The 8,964-nt window shown below is 41.9% G+C and overlaps 1 pseudogene; it reads right to left on the reverse strand.

Annotated features, from left to right (window-relative positions):
- The window catches only part of LOC135236734 (putative nuclease HARBI1), a 29,123-nt pseudogene extending 21,493 nt beyond the window's left edge, over nt 1-7,630 (reverse strand).
- Between the last annotated feature and the right edge of the window lie 1,334 nt (nt 7,631-8,964).

Raw genomic sequence — 8,964 nt, forward strand, 5'->3', positions numbered from 1 at the left:
CTATATGGACCTCGCTATGTGTCATGCTGAAACAGGAAAGGGCCTACCTGTAGGGGAGGCACAGAATCGTCTAGAATGAGATCGTACGCTATAGCATTAAGATATGCCTTCACTGGAACTAAGGGGCTTTGCCCCTAACCATGAAAAACAGCCCCAGATCAAGGAGTATCCGGACTTTTAGTCATATCGTATATTTTTTATTATTTCAGAACTTGAAAAAGTGTGTCAGAGCAGAAGACCTGCCCTTTAATTTAATTGTCAGTCAAATTTAGGGACAATGTTGATTGAATTCAGGTCATCATTTTGAATGCTTACACTGCTCCAAAATACCAGTTTTTGCCTGAGCCAGCAACGGTTGCACAATCACCGGCTTCCACTTCATCAAAACAGGGCCCTGAACCTCAACCTGAATAATGATACATTATGTTCCTGCACTGTTATCATTATTTGTGCAAGGTCATGTAATATAACCTTCAGTTCGCAGTTAATTTTCATGCATGGTTCTGAAAAAAGAAGCCTTCCTTCTTTATAAAGATAGAGTAACAGGGTAAATAATACAGTCCAAGCAGTGGGCGTGGAGCTGTCCACAGCAGTTCAGCAGTCAGGTAAAACAAAATGGAGTGTGGCTGCCGGTGAGATGAATTTATGAAACAGAGATGGAGAAATGATTTTTGCTGAAGAAAGGTTGTCCGTTTGACTCAGTAAGAATGTACACCACCCCTGGAATCCAGCGAGTCTCTCAGCGGGGATTTATTTTAATCCTGGGATAATAAATCGCAGTCCAACGCATCAAAAGAGCCCGCTGGCCAGCACCGAGCTGGAAGAAGCAGAAATATGGAAATGTTTCCACTTACAAGAGGAGAATGGAGCGCTTCCATCGTGCCTGCACATTAATGTACTCTTAGATTACAGTTAAATGTTCTCAAGTAACTTCACTTTTCTAAATATAAAATTGTTCATTTTTTTCCCAAAAACTAAGTTTTGAAAATATAATAATATTCAAAAGCCTGGTCAGTAAAGAATTCTGTGAACTAATATACAGGGAGCTTCATAATGTTTGGGACAAAGACTTTTTTTTTTTTTGATTTAGCTCTGTACTCCATAATTTTAGATTTGTTGTAATCAAGCAATTCACACTTGGCTAAAGTGCAGATTCTCATCTTTTATTAAAGGGTATTTTTAAAAATAAATTTTGGTTTCACCATGTTTTCATTACAGCTCACTGTATACCTTAATTAGGGACAACAGTTTGCCTCTGCCTGTTTTTCAGTCAACAAGAGGTCAACAGCTAAACCACGTCAAGCACTTATCATATTATAAACATGTGACAACGATGAAGAGAGATGTAGCTTTCCACATGAAAGAATTGGTTCCAAGTATCATTTTGCCTTTTGGGTAAGATTTGGTAATATTCCTCCAGCTCCGTCTCACTGAGTGATATTGCAGGGCCTATTTCATGTGCAAATAGATTTGTTATAGCCAAGCTAGTATCTGCACCTCTCATGGAAACCTGGAACTGAGTCTAGTGGGAGGGTTGTCATGTGACATCTGCATACCTGCTTGGGATTAAAATTCTTGAGCGCCTTCAGAAATTAGTGAGTTGGATGACAGTAAATTGGTTAAGCTTTGAATTGATCATGATTATAATACATTATTGATTCTTCTGTGACCCTGCATATATACTGTTGTTTGTTTTGATAAGTTCTTGAATTTTGGTTTTATGCAGAGTAGTGGTCTGTGGTGCATATTTCTGTTAAACCTGAAGTTTCTGTTGAACATTTTAATCTTCTTTGGTGTTGATCTCACACCTTAAGGGACATTTGTTTGTTTTACATTGACAGTATATTGTTAATCTCTGTATTATTCATTATTAAATGTCAGGACTGGCAAGGGAATGGACCCAAATGCAGAGTAAAAAATCAAAACTCCGAAATTAAAATTCACACAAAGACTTTAATTACAAAAATTCAAAGCACAAACAAAAGGTCTCACAGGGCAACTCTCAAAAAAACACAAATCTTCAAGAACAGAGAACAGAATAAAAATCCAAAAATCCCAAAAAAACTCAGAACAGAACTTGGGCGGGGCAGAACTCCAGAAGACAGAGAACAGGTAGGAACACACAGGTGAAAATCACAGACAGAAACACACACGAAAACACAAGCAGAAACACAGGGAACCAGCACCCGAGTCAGGGAAGAAAAGAACTTAAATAGACAAGACACTAACGAAACACAGGAGGGCACAATGCACAATCAGACCACAGAGAGGGAAGGGAAAACGAAACAAAAAACAATAATTTAATAATTGAAAACAATAATACAATTAAACAGGGAAAAGGAACAGAACTACAAACTGAAGTTCCGCCATCTGGCGGCCCAAAAAAGGAAATGCAGACAAACATAGAACCATGACATTAAATTGCAAATTGTGGAAAAATAAATTTAATCTACCAATGTAAAGTGTACCAGGTGGATACTGTTGCACGTATTTGCTCAAAGGCATGCTTTTTGTAGTGGGTGCATTTCTTCTCTTCCCCATATTTGGTCAACTGTTTTTATAAATAGCCAGTGAATTGTATAATTAGGGACTTCACTGTGCTGTTTGAATGCATGCAAGGAGGATAAAAACTAAAATAAAGAAATAAATCCCTGTGGGTAATGACAAACTGGTAGCACTAACCACATGAATTATATAATGCCTGTAACGCCCTTGGTTTTATTTTCCTTTGGTTTTATTTTAAAATCCTTCCTTACTAAGTTCTTATCTGATCTTGTTTGCTGTTTTGCTGTTGCTGGCATCACTGAGTAATCTAATTTTAGTTTTATCCCTTTTTCTTTTTTTGTTTTGTTTAAAGCACATTGAGTTGCAACTGTTGAATCGAATGTGCTATGCAAATAAAGTTTGATTGACTGATTGGTTGATTTATTGACTGATTGATTGAACGGCAGGAGGGGAGGAGGAGCAGGAGGGAGGGCAGCTCCTTCTCTCTGGCTGCTGACGCTCGTCCCCGCTTCCTCCCACAGCCCAGGGAGCGTACAGGACCTTGGACAGCAGCACCCTCGTGCGACTCAGGCGCGCACGCCCCAGGCTGATCAGCATTCAGCTCAGGTGTGGTTCAGGGCCTTCATTTAGTTCTGACTTTCCCCAAAGAGGGGAATAAAATGGCCTCTGGCAAATTCAATACTCAGGACACACTCGGTGCTGCGTCACAATGACGCATCACTTCCTTGCGCGTATCCGCCAACGCCATCCCTTCAGCATACAGCCTTACATTTTAAAACCAACACCATGGCAGAGACTGGATTTAAAATTCTGCAGTGTGCTCCAGCGGAGGCTAAATGTGTCTGTTTGAAGGAGACAAACACAGGCACAAGTGCAGGTCAAAGAAGGCCACTTCCAAATCATATCACATTAATCAGATTCAGTGTTCTGAAAGCACAAAGGCGGCCTATGCATTTCACATGCCCAGGGTCTTCCGCTAATGAGCTGGAGGCGCAGCAAAGATGTGACTGGGCAGCGGGCAGGCTGCATTCCTTTTAGATTGTGACTACATTGCGCTACATTACGCTTCCTTACTTTCCTGCTTGTTGGCATGCTGCATGCAGTCCTCGTACTTCACCTTACTCTGGTCTGGATTTTTGTTGTGGTAGCCTCTGTCATGTTGAATAGTTAACATATTTCCAGAAAAATTTTCTGGAAATCACAGATTCATATAATTTACAGACAATGTGTATTTCAATATTTATTCTAACAAATTGTGCTTAAAGTCTGAAAGCTTTTTGCATCTTTAACATAGGACCCTTAGCTTACAGACCTATGAAAAGTGAAGAAACATATATTTTCCCCAGAGAAATAAGCCTTAAGTGCCCATGGTATTGGTCTTGTATATACCTCTGTGTGTGTGTGCGTGTGCGCTGACAGTTAGCTCTCTGTGTACGGTGCTGGCTGTAGCTGAGTTAGTGCTCTGTTATAAATGGCTACAGCTCAGTTAGCTCTCTGTTATAAATGGCTACAGCTCACAGTTAGCTCTGTTATAACTGGCTACAGCTCACAGTTAGCGCCCTGTTATAACCGGCTACAGCTCAGTTAGCTCTCTGTTATAAATGGCTACAGCTCACAGTTAGCTCTGTTATAACTGGCTACAGCTCAGTTAGCTCTCTGTTATAACTGGCTACAGCTCACAGTTAGCGCCCTGTTATAACCGGCTACAGCTCAGTTAGCTCTCTGTTATAAATGGCTACAGCTCACAGTTAGCTCTGTTATAACTGGCTACAGCTCAGTTAGCTCTCTGTTATAACTGGCTACAGCTCACAGTTAGCTCTGTTATAACTGGCTACAGCTCACAGTTAGCGCCCTGTTATAACCGGCTACAGCTCAGTTAGCTCTCTGTTATAACTGGCTATAGCTCTCAGTTAGCTCTGTTATAACTGGCTACAGCTCACAGTTAGCTCTCTGTTATAACTGGCTACAGCTCGCAGTTAGCGCTCTGTTATAACTGGCTATAGCTCACAGTTAGCTCTCTGTTATAACTGGCTACAGCTCACAGTTAGCTCTCTGTTATAACTGGCTACAGCTCTCAGTTAGCTCTGTTATAACTGGCTACAGCTCACAGTTAGCTCTCTGTTATAACTGGCTACAGCTCGCAGTTAGCGCTCTGTTATAACTGGCTATAGCTCACAGTTAGCTCTCTGTTATAACTGGCTACAGCTCACAGTTAGCTCTGTTATAACCGGCTACAGCTCAGTTAGCGCTCTGTTATAACTGGCTACAGCTCACAGTTAGCTCTCTGTTATAACTGGCTACAGCTCTCAGTTAGCTCTGTTATAACTGGCTACAGCTCACAGTTAGCGCTCTGTTATAGCCGGCTACAGCTCAGTTAGCGTTCTGTTATAACTGGCTACAGCTCACAGTTAGCTCTCTGTTATAACTGGCTACAGCTCACAGTTAGCTCTGTTATAACCGGCTACAGCTCAGTTAGCGCTCTGTTATAACTGGCTACAGCTCGCAGTTAGCGTTCTGTTATAACTGGCTACAGCTCACAGTTAGCTCTCTCTATAAGGTGCTGTCTACAGCTCAGTTAGCTCTCTGTTACTGGCTAGAGCTCAGTTAGGTCACTGTTATAAATGGCTACAGCTCAGTTAGCTCTCTGAACTGGCTATAGCTCACAGTTAACTCTCTCTGTAAGGTGCTGGCTACAGCTCACAGTTAGCTCTCTGTTATAACTGGCTACAGCTCAGTTAGCGCTCTGTTATAACTGGCTATAGCTCTCAGTTAGCTCTCTCTATAAGGTGCTGGCTACGGCTCAGTTAGCTCTCTGTTACTGGCTAAAGCTCAGTTAGCTCGCTGTTATAACTGGCTACAGCTCACAGTTAGCTCTGTTATAACTGGCTACAGCTCACAGTTAGCTCTGTTATAACTGGCTACAGCTCACAGTTAGCTCTCTCTGTAAGGTGCTGGCTACAGCTCACAGTTAGCTCTCTATTATAACTGGCTACAGCTCAGTTAGCTCTCTGTTATAACTGGCCACAGCTGACAGTTAGCTCTGTTGGGCTTGGCCGCAGATGATCTGGAGATACCATGTGTCAGAAATGAAACACTGAAATTCCAGGACTCTGGCCCTCGCTTGTGCCAGCAGTCTGACTGATGCGATGGAATGCAATGGGAATTGCAGTGCGAAAGAAAAAAGTCCTTCCATTTTTTTTCCTTTTTACAAAGATGCACATACCACAATTTAAAGCTTAGACTCTATCCATGTATGGCAAACTTCTTCTGTCAGGTCATTTGATGCTAATGGTGAACAATTGGCAGAGTTATGGCTAAGTAGAAAACCCCTTTTTTAAACAGAGGTTATGTTCACACTTACTGAAAGAGGGCAGAGGTGCATTAGAGTTTTCTCATGTAGTTACCCAGCCTGCCCCTGTAAGCGCTTGTCCACTCCATCTCTGTGAAGCCTGCATCAGTCCTGAACCCCATGCACCCGCCCTCGCCATGATCTATTCACTGTGGTTAGGAATGGTTTGCCGTTCTGAAATAAATCTGTCTCCCTCTAAATCTGTCTAAATACGATCCATGTAATGGTTACCGATCAAGTAACTTGGCAAAAAAGAAAAGATAAAAAAACTGTTAGTATCTGCAGTACATCTATAGCCTTTTGATTGCCCCATAAAGCAGAATGCAGTTCAGTGTTTAATGATTAATGAGTGCATTGCTATCAATGACTATAAACAATGGGCCTCATTCACAAAACATGCGTATGATCAAAATTTTATTGTTAACTATGCTTACGAATGTTTCGTTTTATTTTATTTATTTGCTTGTTTGTCAGGGACAATACATATTGACATTGTTACATTTCAAAACATGAAACAGATGCATCGTACATGGTTTCCCAGCCAAGGATAATCTGCGACCCCTGTCCCTGATTAGGATTTTGAGTTTCCATGAACATCTCGGCATTCATTTTTTTTCTTATCTGAATTTGTTCTTTGGTAAGACCAAAATCTGTGTGTTTGGAAACACCCGTAGAAGCATGCACAGAAGTTTTGAATCCTCATGTTAACAATAAGTGTTTATCAATACAATTGTTATTTTAATATAATAATATATTAATATCTAACATGCTATTTTATTGATTGATTTTAAGTACATTAACTAACCTATCTGAATAACCTCTAATTTGTCACTATAGCTTTTGATTTTAATTTCAGTTTAGGTTTATTTAGTTTTAAGAGCAGGTTTGGTAGATTTAGTTTAGTTTTTCAAAAACTCAGTTTATTTTTATTTCAGTTTACAAAAATGCTATTTTTCCATTACACACTTTTCGTCCTATTTTTATTTTACAATAACAACCTTGTTGGGGATACGTGTAATTTTTTATTTATTGATAAAAGTTATTTATGATGATTGATCATGATTTAGAAAGGCCTACACCCAACACTTAGCAATTGTGTGTGTTGCTTTTGGATTACTTGGCTAACTGTGCCTTGGAGAGAGAGCATATCTTTAGGGACCACACAAACGAAGCACAGATATGTTTGTGGACAGCGGTGAATGGCTGACGTTTGCACACGACCCTGAAGTCGGAATGCCTTCAATGGGATTGCTGGTGTGTTTCCTTATGCAAATCAACATGAACATGTGCGCACATTCAATTTACAATTGGCATTCATCTGCTGATACACCTCAGATGCGCACAAAAGTAAAGCTCTGCATGTGTTCCATGAACACCACGTTGGTTTTTGGTAGGAATGAACAAAAACAAAAGTAAGAAGAATTTAAGAAAAGTTTTGTGACTGAGGCCCAGTGAACTGGCAGACAAACTGTAATTTTTACATTTTCTGCTGACTAAAATAAGAGTGAGTTCCATCTGTGTGTGTGAGTGAGTGAGCATGTGAGTGAGACTGTGTGTGTGTGTGTGTGTGTGCAGAAAAAAAACTCTCTTCATCACAACCATTACAGCAATACATGTAAACAAATATACATGAGCATTGATATCACTTGAAAAAAACGTCAGCTCAAACCAGCTATGATCACCTGCCACGTGGCACATCCCATTCAGGCAGTGTTTCACAGAATCCCAGGAATCCAGGCGGTCGGTTTCGACTCGGGAGCCCCTCAGACGATCCATCGTTCGGAGAAGTATTGCCCAAGTAGGGTAGCAGGCTACCCACGACTCATCCATCCTCCTGTTCTGTTCATGCACAGCGATCTCTCAGCTAAACCCTGGGAAGCTAAATCACTGCAACGACATCCTGGGGTTGCCGCGGTTTAAGGCAAGGCTCTCTATCTCATGTAAATCCTACTGTTAACGTACAAAACTAGTCCTTTGCTTCTTAAGTTCTAGTTGTAATAGGTTTCCCCCTTAAAAAAAAAAAACTTAGGAAACACAATATATTAGAAGGTGCACCCCCCCCCCCCTTGATACTGCATGGTGCACAGTAAAATTAACGCTGGAAATTTCCAGTGCCAATTCAACTGTAACAGATAACATTCGGTCAGAGTGGTAGCAAATGTTATCTGTTACAGTTGAATTATCGCTGTAAGGGCGGGCGTACATTATACGATTTTCTCAAGGGGTATGACATTGGGCGATTGGATGCTCTCTCACACTTAACAAGGTTCAGATTGTGACAACAGGTCAGATGATGGCATAGCCTATACGATGTTACCGTCGGCAAAGCACAGCGGGCAAAACTTCATACTCGGAGCCACCTCCTGATTGGTCAATGGGAATTGAAACACAGAATCGGCTTGCATGACTTCTCACACCTGACAAATTCAAACCGATTGTGCCCAAATTTTTTTTGACGTGTCAAAAAAAAATAGGGAGCCCGTAAGCCAGTCGGTTTGGAATGGTATCTCATACCTTGCGACAATACGACCTAAAGTTTTTCTTACGATTTGGTCCCAATCAGAAAAAAGACAATCGGGAACCCGCAACTCGTATAATGTACCCTCACCCTTCGTTAAATTAACACTGGACGTTTCACTGTGTGGTAGTAGTGTGGGGGAGAAGCCATTCTTCCTCGTGGGGCTGGATGTGTGCAGACCGCACCGCAGACCTCCACTCCGCTCTTCATGTCAGTGAAGCCAGTCTGTGTTCTGGAATCCGCCATGTCAGTCTGAACACTCTGTGTTCTGGGCCTTCCTTCCCGTCCAAGCTCCACCCATCCCCACGAGGAGGGCGCAACCTGAGGGCTGCTCTGTGGGACCCATCACTCATCAGAGTTTCAGCCACGGGACTCAGACTCGCCACCGAAACCCCGGGCATGGCTCTCACAGGCGCGTCGCAGGAAGTGACACCGGGCCCAGGGGGGGGGGCGTGTCGAACGGGGAACGGGCGAAGGGATCCATAGCGTGCGGCCGTCACAGAAAATATGGAGCCACGCGCCTGCAGCCGTATCACGACACTCAAAGGATATAGAATACACAGTAAAGAAACTCACTGCAGCAGCTCAACGT

Source organism: Anguilla rostrata, chromosome 12, assembly GCF_018555375.3.
Source record: "Anguilla rostrata isolate EN2019 chromosome 12, ASM1855537v3, whole genome shotgun sequence".
Taxonomy (NCBI): Eukaryota; Metazoa; Chordata; class Actinopteri; order Anguilliformes; family Anguillidae; genus Anguilla; species Anguilla rostrata.